The sequence below is a fragment of the Macrotis lagotis genome, chromosome 1, assembly GCF_037893015.1.
Source record: "Macrotis lagotis isolate mMagLag1 chromosome 1, bilby.v1.9.chrom.fasta, whole genome shotgun sequence".
NCBI lineage: Eukaryota > Metazoa > Chordata > Mammalia > Peramelemorphia > Peramelidae > Macrotis > Macrotis lagotis.
Genome location: NC_133658.1, coordinates 767179541 through 767192119, shown reverse-complemented (window position 1 = coordinate 767192119; position 12579 = coordinate 767179541). Strand labels below are relative to the sequence as shown.

The 12579-nt window shown below is 37.0% G+C and overlaps 2 protein-coding genes across 17 annotated transcripts in view; one reads left to right on the top strand and one right to left on the bottom strand.

Annotated features, from left to right (window-relative positions):
• MTMR2 (myotubularin related protein 2) overlaps positions 1-12579 on the top strand; it is a 98048-nt gene that overhangs the window by 38364 nt on the left and 47105 nt on the right. The gene's annotated exons all lie outside the window — the stretch shown is intronic.
• The window catches only part of CEP57 (centrosomal protein 57), a 118082-nt gene continuing 113069 nt past the window's right edge, over positions 7567-12579 (bottom strand). For 4 of the 14 annotated variants that reach the window (XM_074216513.1, XM_074216512.1, XM_074216510.1 and 1 more), the window contains one exon: positions 7575-7671. The gene's annotated coding sequence lies outside the window, so the exon portion shown is untranslated. Of the gene's footprint in view, positions 7672-12579 lie in introns of all 14 variants that reach the window. The other 10 variants (XM_074216504.1, XM_074216507.1, XM_074216514.1 and 7 more) reach the window with 5 other exon arrangements.

Genomic DNA, 12579 nt, shown 5'->3' with positions numbered 1-12579 from the left:
ATTGAACATTTGGAACTGATGTACTCAAGGAATTTTTGACATCATATGACCAAACCAAAACTCAACACCTTTTCCCCCAAACTCACCCCTCTTTCTAATGTCTTTTTCTGTCAAGTCTACTTACTGCGTTTTAGTCACTCAGATTTGCATCCTAGGAGTTATCTCTAACTCTTCCCTCTCCATAATTATTTTCCACTCTTATATGTTAAATTTTATTAATTTTACCCCCTTAGTAATCTCTTATACTCAGTTTCTTCTCTCCACTTACATTGCAACCATACAAGTTCTGGACCAACAAACTTAATGAACATGCACCTTTTACTATACAAAGAATAACAGAAAAAGGAGTGTGTATGAAACTAAACTTTGATTATATGGTTTTTTTTTTTTAGTTTTTTTGCAAGGCAATTGGGTTAAGTGGCTTGCCCAAGGCCACACAGCTAGGTAATTATTAAGTATCTGAGGCCGGATTTGAACTCAGGTACTCCTGACTCCAGGGCTGGTGCTCTATCCACCGCACCACCTAGCCGCCCCGTAATGGTTTTAAAAATGTTCTCAATTTCACATGCAAAGCAGATTTAACAAGCTAACAAAAATGCTTACTCGACTGTGTCTTTTAAACTTTCTCTTCTGTAAATTCTTGAGCTTATTCTTAAAGAAAGATTCAAGTGGTAGAGCTGTGGAGAGAGCACATTGCAGGAATGACGGTTGATCAGAATGGGGGCATGGAGATGTGAGATGGAACTTCAAGTATGAGGAACAAGTTGGGCCAGTATAATTGGACTTCAAAGTGGTGGAGGGGAGTCTTGTATAAGAAATTTGGAGAAGTAAAGGGGAACAACCAACATCAGAGACTTGAAGACAGGGAGATTAAATAAGGGGATATTGCAATTGTCCTGGCAAGAAGTGATGAGGGTCTAAGCATAGGGGTATGAATGGAAAGAAAGGACTCTATGAGAAATGATGTTGTCATATAAATGATAAAATTTGGTAGCTTAATTGGATATATTGAATGTATGAGAGTAAGGAATCAAGGATGGAAATATCAATTGGATGAAGTCCTCAAATTGCAGTCTGAGTTGAAAGCAGAAAAGTTTTATAGGACACTATTACAAAACTACAAAGGAGCCCACAAGTCTAGAAGAGGCAGGTGCAGATTATGCTTGAAACCACAAAGGGGAGGTTCAGAGAAGAGTTATTTTAAAGTAGGGGCAGTTTTTCCCAGGAACAGGTGGGACATAGAGGCAGGGTATTTTACAAGAACAGTAAACTACAAGCTTGGTTTAAGCTTGTGGTGCATAGCTCAGTAAGTTCAGCCTGTAAACACCAGCAAAGGTGCCTGGCAATGAGAAAGACTATGGCTCCCTGCAGGCTCCTTATTGACTCCTTTTACTGTGGCTAGGCTACCTGCCTGGTAAGGTAACTCATAGCAAATAGATATATTAATTTTGGGGACACTTTTACAATATCAGTGTTCCTAGGTTGGTAACTAAAGTGCTGGTGGTACCCTCAACAGTAAAAGGGAAGTTTTAAAGAGGGCTGGTTTGGCGAGGGTGGGGGGGAGGAGAGGAAGGGGAATAGTCAGAATAGAATAGTCTTTGTTTTGATGGTGTTGAATTTAAGGTACTTAGGGTATTTCCACTTTGAAATGTAAGATCATGTAGGACCAGAACTTAGAGAATCATACCAGATATTATGATCCAGGTATTATCTGCATATAAAAAAAATCATAGAACCCATCCATGGGAGCAAATATAGGTAGTATGGCACCCCAAGGTGCCTACAATCAGTGACATGCATGATTAGTCAGCAAAGGAAACTGAGAAAGGAACAGTCAGATATTTAAAATCAAGGGAGGAAAATGTGTCCAGAAGATCACGAAGGGTGAAAATGATGAAGTTTATTAAATTTGACAGGTAAGGGATCATTGCTAACTTCAGAGATATCTCTTCATTTGATTGATAAGGTCAGAAACCAGGTTGCAGAAAGTAGAGAAGAAGAAAGGAAAACACTGAATATAAATGGCTTTTTTCAAAGATTTTCACTGAGGAAGGAAAAAGATGGGATAATGATCTGACAGGGCTGTTGGGATACAGTGTGGGGTTTTTTTAAAGAATTTGGGGGGTGGCTAGGTGACTCAATGGATAGAGCACCGGTCCTAGAGTCAGGAGTACCTGAGTTCAAATCTGGCCTCAGACACTTAATAATTACCTAGCTGTGTGGCCTTGGGCAAGCCACTTAACCCCATTTGCCTTTAAAAAAAAGAATTTGGGAAACTTGGTTGTGCTTATATGTCGCAGGGTAGAAATGAATAGGTAAGGAAAGACTGAAAATTAGAGAGAGAAGGGAAGATAGTGGGAACAGTTTGATGGAACATTCTATGTAGAATGTGGATTTAACAGGCAAGTACACCAATGTTTCTCTGTTTTTATGCAAACCTTATAATAAGAAAGAATAGAGTTACATTGTTCAGAAGGGTTTTTTCTGTGCTATTATTTTTAAAGAAAAATTTAAGTGTAGACAGAGACTTAATCATCTTCGTTTTCTCTAGCATTTAACACAATCTATTCCAAAATGTTTTGAACAGATTTAAGTATAAAATTATAAAAATTTTGTAGGTAAAATTTTTATGTTGCATTAGATTTAGCATTGAGACAGAATCCCTTTTATAATTGAAGCAAATTTTTAAAAAATCTTCATCTTGCAAAAGCTTCAGTGAGTACAATCTCTTAAAACCATTTCACATTTTATTAAGACCATTTAACAGATTTTCTGATTGTATACGTGATGCCTTATCAAAAGGTAATATATTAAATAAATAAGCTTTTAAACTTGGACACTTGCATTCATTTTTTATTCATAGAAGTCATTGCATTCACAGTGAAAGTTACTGTTGTTATGGATGTTGACTAGCAAGGACTTAGTTTTTTGTCAAACTAGATGTTAGTGCTATTGAGATATTAATTAAAATGGAATGTTACCCACATTACTGTTTTTTTTTTTCTGGGTTAGCCTAACTTGCTATAAAAATCATCTTATACAAATAGATATAGTAGATGTGTTTTCTGGAAAAATCAGGTAAATCAAATTGTAGTCAATTGAATTATAATTTTCCTATTTTCTAATAATCTCTAAAATAGTAGTGAAGAATACTATTCACAGAAAATTACTTAAGAGTTTTCTGAATTTGTACTTCAGGCTTTCCTAAATTTCTTTTATAGGTGTCTGCCACAATTTTGTGCCAGCACACACAAACACACACACACACACACACACACACACACACACACACATTTTTCTTTCTTGAATGCATCTACATAAAATCAGGGTTTTAAAAGCTTTGTAAAAAGATGATCTATTTCCTTTTTTTGTTTCTATTTTTAAAAACTTGATCCTTGCTCTTAAATGAAATGCACTTCCAAAATGCTGGTGCTTGATAAAGTGATAAATTAAAATCAGCTAACCAAGAAGTACACACATACCCCATAAACATGCATGCATATGTGTATATGTGTGTGTATATATATAAATATATATTGGGTTTTTTATTTTTTATTGTATAAGGTCTTTGGGGTAGAATTCAGAATTGAAAATGAAAATAGCACTATCTTTTCCTTCCTTTCCTTCTTTACTTTAGATGGTCTGCTTGATCTCACAAATGAGAGATTTGATAAATAGTGAAACAGTTTATGTTTTCTTCTTTACCATCTGTGCTTAGTTTAAAATACTTAATAAAATTCAGTCAGGCAGGGTGCTCTTCAAAAGATGTGTTATATTTTGCATATTTTCTCTAGAAAGCAAAGGCCAGATCAAACTGGATCATTTCTTTGAGTGTATGTTAATGAATATGATAGAAGCATGTTCTAAAGAATCAATATATAAATCTTGTTAGAAACTTCAGCATTATTCAGAGGTTTTAGGTTTTTAAAGAAAAAGAAAGATAGTAATTGTCTTTCTGACTTTGAAATGATGAAATTGCTGAATTTTCATTTATTATACTCTTTTTAATATTGAAGTTTCTATTTTATATTATTTATACTATTGGAGGTAAAAATAATAGCAAATATGATTCTAAAATTTGTCAAGTTGAATATACTTAGTATATTGTTAATTTAAAAATATAAATAAACTACTAGTTTCCCTCAATATCGAATGTTTTTTCTCTGTTCAGGTTCTTCTCAATCTAATTTCTTTATGTTGTACTCAATGTTAAATAATTAAAAAATTTTTTAAAATATTTATTCTCTTTTTGTACAAATAATTTTTTATACATTAATAAAATATTCTTGTTTAAGAGTAAACAGAATACCCCCTCCCCCCAAAAAATATAGACTCGCTTGAGCAATAAAGTAAAGGGGGAGAGAAAAAAATTAAAATTTAAAAATTAACAGTAATAATTGTAGGTATGGCCAGGTGGCGCAATGGACGGAGCCCCAGCCCTGGAGCCAGGAGCACCCAAGCCCATATCTGGCCCCATGCACCCAACAATCACCCAGCCGTGTGACATGCAAGCCACCCCAACCCCACTGCCCTGGAAAAACTGAAAAAAGAAAAAAAAGACCCAAAATAAAATAAAATAGTAATAATAGTAGGGGTGGCAGGGTGGCGGACAAAGCATTGGCCCTTGAGTCAGGAGCACCTGGGTCCAAATCCGGCCTCAGACACCCAAAGATCACCTATGTGGCTCCAGGCAGGCCACCCAGCCCCACTTGCCCTGCACCCCCCCCCAAAAAAATAATAAAAAATGTGCTTCAGTCTTTGTTCCAACACCAACAACTCTGTTGTCTTGGGTGGATCACATTCTTTATGGTAAGTCCATGGCAAAAGTTACTTCCATATTTTTCCATCGTTGCCATTGCTGATCGCAACTCCCTCCTTTCGTCTTTCTCCACTACCATGTACTATATTTTCTCTGTCCTTTCACTCTGACTCTGCTGTAGGGTATCTGAGTGGCGCAGACAGATTCCTGGTCCTGGGGCCAAGAGGCCCTGAGCCCCCCCTACCACCCCTTAGGCCCAGCATCCACCTGGCCCTATGGTCCCAGACAGGCCATCCAATCCTAGCCCCTTGCAAGAAGTGAAAAGGAAAATGTGTTATATCTGACCACTTTCCCTCCATGGTCCATCCTGTTCTCCATAACTCACATCCCCCCCTTCCCTCTGTCCCCCTCTTCTTAACTTCAGGTGCCTATACCCCATTGAGTATATATGCTGTTTCCTCTCCTAGCCACCTATGATGAGAGCAAAGATTCCCTCATTCCCCCTTGCCTTTCCCCCCTTCCATATCGTTGCAATAGCTCATTGTAATAAAGAAAAAACTTATTATATGAGATATCTTGGCCTATCCCCCCCTCTCCTTTTTCTTTCTCCCATTACATTTCCCTTTTTTTTCTATTGACTCCATTTTTACACCATATTTTATCTTCAAATTTAACTTTCTCCTGTGCTTCAACTATAAAAGCTCCCTCTACATGCTCTATTAACTGAGAAAGTTCCTATGAGTATTATCAGTGTCATTTTTCTATGCAGGAATACATGCAGTTCATCATCAAGTCCCTCATATTTTCCCCCTCTCCTTCAATCTCCATACTTCACCTGAGTCCTGTGTCTGAAGGTCAAACCTTTTGTTCAGCTCTGGCCATTCTAATAGGAACATTTGAAATTCCCCTGGTTCATTGAAAGTTCATCTTTTTCCCTGGAAGAGGACATTCAGCCTTGCTGGGTAGTTGATTCTCGGTTGCATTCTAAGTTCTTTTGCCTTCTGGTATATTATATTCCAAGCCCTACGAGCTTCCCATGTAGTTGCTGCTAAGTACTGTGTGATCCTGGCTGCAGCTCCACAATATTTGAACTGTGTCCTTCTGGCTGCTTGTAATATTTTCTCTTTGAGTTGGGAGTTCTGGAACTTGGCTATAATATTCCTAGGGGTTGTTTTTTTGGGATCTCTTTCTCAGGGGGATCAGTGGATTCTCTCCATTTCTATTTTGCCCTCTGCTTCTAGAATATCAGGGCAATTTTCCTGTAGTAATTCTTTGAAAATGATGTCAAGGCTCTTTTCCTGATCATGACTTTCAGGTATTCCAATAATTTTTAAATTATCTTTCCTAAGTCTGTTTTCCATATCAGTTGTTTTTCAATGAGATGTTTCACATTTTCTTCTAATTTTTCATTTTTTTTGGTTTTGAAGTAATGAATCCTGGTTTCTCGTAAATTCATCAGTCTCCCTGAGTTCCATTCTTTGAAGGATTTGTTCTCCTCAGAGAGTTTCTCTTTTCTCTTTTTCCATCTGACCAGTTTTGCTTTTTTAAAGCATTCTTCTCCTCAATAACTTTTTGAACTGTTTTATCCATTTGACCTAAGCTGTTTTTTAGCATGCTATTTTCTTCAGCATTTTTTTGGATTTCCTTGACTAAGCTGCTGACTTCATTTTCATGTTTTTCCTGCATCTCTCTCCTTTCTTTTTCCCAGTTTTTCTTTCAACTCCCTCATTTGATTTTCAAAGTCTTTTTTGAGCTCTGTCATAGTCTGAGCCCAATTTCTGTTTTTTCTTGGAGTCTTTAGATGCAGGAGCTTGTGCTTCCTCATCTTCAGACTGAGTATTTTGATCCTTCTTGGGCTCATATGCAAAATATTTCTCAATGGTGTTCCTTTTGTTTCTCTGCTCATTTTTCCCAGCCTTAGCCTGTTTTGGGGTGCTTTCTGAGCTTTTGGGGCACTCCCACAAGGGTCTCAGTGTGTGAGGCTCTGTCCTCTCTCCTGGTCTGTGAATGACCATATGCGCCCCACACCACCACGGGGCTGAGGTAGGGGCGCCCTGCTGTTCTATGGGGGGGCCTAGACTGTGATCAGGATCTGAATGTGGTCAGAGTCCCAGAGTCCTGTTCCAGGGGCAGAGTCCTGTTCCAGGGGCAGTCTCTCTCTTCACTCCCCTCCCTAGGTTCAATGGGCTCATGCTTACTGGCTCTGCCTACTTCTGTTCTGGGATCTGGGCTGCAGAAAGACCAAGCTGCTCGCTGTGTGCTCTGAGGGCTGGGCTCTATGTGCTCCTTCTGGCAGAGGTCCCCCGCTGTTCCTCCAATTTGTGCCTGGTGCTCCCTGGGGGCGTAGCTCCGGAGACTCCCCTGCTGCTGTGAGCCCTGGGGCTGCCTCTGGGAGGCTGAAGCTCTGGCGGGCAGCCCCTCCTACCCCGGGGAGCACAGCCTTTCTGCTCTTTTCCAGGTTACCTTGAGTAGGAGAACTGCCTCACCGAGTCCCTCTTTCGGTTCTGTCTCTCAAAAGTTTAATTGGAGTCCTTAGTATTGAAGTTTTATGACAGAGCTTATAAGAGCTGTTGCTCTCTTGTTGCCATCTTGGCTCCGCCGATGTTAAATACATGTTAAAATTTATTAATGTCATGTGAACAATTCAGTTATAATTATTTTCAGAAGTATGTTGAGGATGGAGGATTTATCACAACCAGTCATTACAGGAAAATTGAATGACAGTCAATTTAATAAAGTAATAAATTCACATAGATGGAAAATATAAAAGATGATTTTAGTTTTGATAAAGATTTTATTTGACACTCCACAAAACATTCATCAGGAAAACAACAGTGGGAAGAATGCTTCTCTAGTAGTCTCAGTCAAGGGTGGGTTCTAATCCATGCTATGCTGTTTGAGTCTCTTAATTTCTGAAAATTAAGTGAGAGTACATTTAAGAAAGAATTTTTAATTATAAAACACTATAGATGTAAAAGATGATAATAGTATTGCTAACATAATTAAAACATATTGCAAACAGACATGGAATTAGAATTAAGAGTAGCTAAAAATAGACTAAGATTAAAATTGGATCTTAGCATCATAAGATCATAAGTCTGAAAGTAACTGAGAGTAGCATTCCTACCTTTCATTTTATAGCTATTTTAATGGTGGATTTGATTATGAAGATAACTTTCTTTAATGATTTAATAAGCATAGACATCAAACATGATGCCAGACAAAGGCAACATATATTTTATATATTTTGTTGATATACTTTTTTTTAACTCTGCTTTCTTCTTCTTTATTAACAAAGAAACAAAACCATTTCAAAAACTGCATCTGACAGTGAATACAGCATTCTACATCTATTTTACCATTTGAAATCTATAGGAGAGAAGTATATATATATCATTGACTGTCCCACTAGAATTAATATTGACCTTTCCAATTAATTTGAATTTTAATCTCTTTCAGTGTTCTCATTTACACCATTGTTGCTTTTTGTATATATATTATCCTCTTGCTACGTGCCTTAGTTTTTCAAGAACAAAACTTCCAGTGCTTAAGGAAATACACACACACACACACACACACTCATTCACCTGAGGTGCTTATCACATCATAGAAGATGTTAAGCTTAATCAAAAGAAAGATTTCATATTATTAATGAATTTAGTGTTATTGAAGTTTGCCAAATTAATGATACATCAGTTCCGGGAACCTTGGAGTGCTACAGAGTCTTACTGTGCCAGTTATATGAATGGGATTCTGCTAACTATTCAGTAAAGAAAAATAAATATGTTTGGAAAGCCCATTCTAATGAGACTATAGCCTTGTCTTGGTGCTGCACACCATCCCCCCAGGTTGGGCCTAGAATGGTTTAGGGGAGCAAGCTGGTCCAACTCACTATTAGGAAAAAGAGCTGTGTTTTCAAAGTTCCCTGCCTGTTCTTGGCCAAAAACCTGCCCCTTTAGCTCTCATGTTCTCATGGAGTTTCTGTGGGACAGAAAATAGATGACAAACTTAGATAAAATTATTTAAAGTATAAATTATCCATAAAATAATGGGACAAGTGTGTTAACATAATAGAATTTCTCATGCGACAGGGACAACTTATATTGTCACAATCCTTTAATCTGTACCTAATATGTGCACGATGTTGTTCTAAATGTAAAAAAAAAGTCCCTATCTCAAAGTACTTGTATTTTATCAGAATTTATGTACATATGTAAACACATAGAAAAATCAGTGCAGAATAAATGAGACCCTTTGGAAAGGAAGGCACTAACAGTGTAGTCAGTCAGGAATATCTTCATGTCTTCATGGTGGTCTTGAGACTTGAAGGAGTTGTTGCATTCTGTGAGATGAACCTTCTAGGTAGAAGGAAACACAGGGAAGAAACAAGGGTCTTTCATATGTGAGGAGCAGGAAGAAGGCCAGTGTTGCTGAAGTCTTGAGTGCAAGAAGGGAAATGAGGTTGTTAGGAAGCTAAAACAATAGGTTGTAAGGAGGTTTAAAAGCCAAACAGAGGAGTTAATATTTGAGGTAGAAGGGACTGATATCGTCAGGACTGTCGTTGAGAAAAGTTATTTTGGCAGCCATGTTGAAGATGGATTTGAATGAGGAAAGACTTGAAGTCTCAATTAGACAGCTAGATGGCAGAATTGATAGAATAGAAGACCCTGAGTTCAATTCTAGCCTCAAACATTTACTAGTTGTATAACTGGGCTGCTCCCTTAAATTCTGTTTGCCTCAGTTTCCTCATCTATAAAATGGAATAATACAACCTGTCTTCCAGTGTTGTGGGAATAGACTGAAATAATATTGTATAAAGATCTTTACAATTTTAAAGCACTATAGAAATGCTATTATTAATAGCAGCAGCATCATGATCATTAGGCCATTATAATCAGACAATAATAATCAGCTACTTTCTAAAAATAGTCAGAGTTGGAACTAAAACCCCATCATTCTAAGTATCTTTGATACCTGACCTAACTCTAAGCTCTCCCTAGCACCCGCTTCAACCACTTTCATGGCCATTGGAAAAAATTGTTCTCATTTGCCCATATCATGGAGTGATGATTTTTTTTTTGGAAAGAATGTAAATTTTATTTTTTTGTTTTTTGCAAGGCAGTGAGGTCAAGTGACTTGCCCAAGGTCACAAAGATAGGTAATTTGTTATTATTATTATTATTATTATTATTATTATTATTATTTAGTGCTTTTGCAAGGCAAACGGGTTAAGTGGTTTGCCCAAGGCCACACAGCTAGGTAATTATTAAGTGTTTGAGGCCGGATTTGAACTCAGATACTCCTGACTCCAGGGCAGGTACTCTATCCACTGCACCACCTAGTCGCCCCAGTTATTATTTTTTTTTAACATTTTATTTGTTAACATTTTATTTGTTTTCTAATTATACATAAAAGTAATGTCTACCTATCATTTTTTGTAAGGTTTTGAATTTTACAATTCCTCCCCTCCCCCCCCACAGAAGGCTGTCTGATAGTCTTTACATTGTTTCCATGTTATAAGTTGATGTAAATTGAATGTGTTATAAGAGTAAACATACCCCCCCCCCCAAGAAGATGAGAAAACTCAAGAATAGAGAGAAAAAAATGTACTTCATTTTGAGTTCAGATTCCAATGGCTCTGTCTCTGGTGTGAGTTTCTTTCTTTATCATAAGTCCACCAGAGAAGCTGCTTCAGTATTTTCCCCACAGTTGCTATTACTAGTTGTACCTCCACTCTATTCCTCCCCACTCTTATTCTATTCTCTCTCTCCTTTCATCCTGGCCCCTGTCCAAAAGTGTGTTGAATCTGAGTACCCTCTCCCTCCATCTTCCCTCTCTTCTATCACCTGTTTCCCCCTTCCCTCCCCCCATTCCCTCTTATCTTGTCCCTTTCTTCTTATTTTTCTGTAGGGTAAGATAGATTTCCTCACTCTGTTAAGTGTATATGTTATTTCTTCTCTCTGCCATTTCTGATGAGAATGAAGGCTCACTCATTCCCCTTTGTCTATCTACTTTTCCAGCTGGCCAATTCTGCTTTTTAAGGCATTCTTCTCCTCATTTACCTTTTGTTTTGCTTTTTCCATTAGGTCTAAACTAGTTGTTAACATATTATTTTCTCCCGTATTATTTTTTTGTATATATTTCACCAAGCTGTTGATTTGGTTTTCATTATTTTTCTTCATCGCTCTCAATCTCTCTCATTTCTCCTTCCAATTTTTCCTCCATTTCCTTTAATTGTTTTTAAAGTCTTTTTTGAGCTCATCCATAGTCTGAGCCCATTTTCTATTTCTTTTGGAGGTTTTGGATATGGAAGCTTTGATTTTTGTCATCATCTGAGTATGTGTTTTGATCTTCCATGGGACTAAAGTAATTCTCTATGGTCAGATTGTTTTTCTGTTTACTCATTTCCTTAGTCCAAGACAGCACTTCTAAGACTTTTTTTTGGTGGGGGGCCACCTCACTGGGACCTTTATTCCTCCAATACCTTACCTCTCTTACCTGTGTTCTGATATGTAGATGACCCTGGTACTTCCCTCTATCCTGGAGTTATAAGGAGGGATCCAGCTTGGCTACTTAGTATGGAAGCCAAACTGCAACCTGGATCTGAGTGTAGGCTAGCAGCAGAGTCCTACCCTAAGGGAGAGCAGAGAAATCTCTGCAGTCTTTCCTGATCTCTTATTGTCTCTGTCCTGCATGACATTTCATCTCCCTCCTTTTTTGTACATGCTATTACCCTTTTTCTCTCATATCAGGAATACATTCCTTCCTCACCTCCACCTTTAAGTATGCTTAGATTCTTTTTAAGACTCACTTTAAAGGCTACTATATGGCATCAATACTGATTTTCCCATCTGCCAGCATTCTTCGCATTCTTCCCCCACTTCCTTTGCAGGTACTTTGTATGGGCTTTATGTTTAGTTATCTGTGTTCAAGTTGTTTGTCCATAATAGAAGGTAAATTCCTTGAGGTCAGGGATTATTTCTTTCTTGTCTTTCTGTCCTCAATGCCCTCTCTTAAACAGAAATAAAAATAAAAGGGAAAGGACATTGAATTGAACAAAATATTAGATAAACTAGAGTGGAAAAAGTCTTTTTGCATCTTCTAAATGAAATTGCTAAAAAATATGTGTGTTTCTCAGCACCATATCAAACTTTTGCAAAAACTGACCATATGCTGAGGTACAGAGATATTGCAAAACAGTATAAATAGAGCAGTAACAACTCATACTTTGCAGAATGTAATGTCATAAAACTAGTATTCAATTCAGGAATCACAAATAAAAGACAGATCAAAATAGAAACTTAACAATGAAATCCTGAATAATGAAAGAATCAAATTACATATCTTTGAGGCAATAATTATGTGAAAAAAAATGATAATGGTGAAGCAATATATCAGCATCTTTGAGATAGTTCCCTTCAGAGGAAATATATATCCTTGTAAATATGCTTTAAGAAAATGAAATGAGAAGATTAACTGATTTTGTATTTTTTAAAAATCAAAAGCCAGCAAGTTAAAAGCTTAAAATAAGCAAAAAAGAATAAATATTAAAAATCATGAAAGAAATACATATACTGGAACCCCCCCAAAAAACCCCCCATGGAAATGATAAAACTAAAAACTAATTCTTTCAAAAGACAGAAAATTAAGAATTTTTAGATCATCTGATTAAAAAGAAGAGAGTAGAACATCAAATTAACAAAACAGCCAGTAAACAAAATGAAATCACAATAGATGCAGAAGAAAAAGAATTGTCCACATACACACATATATATATATATGTGTGTGTGTGTGTGTTTGTGTATATGTATGTATGTGTA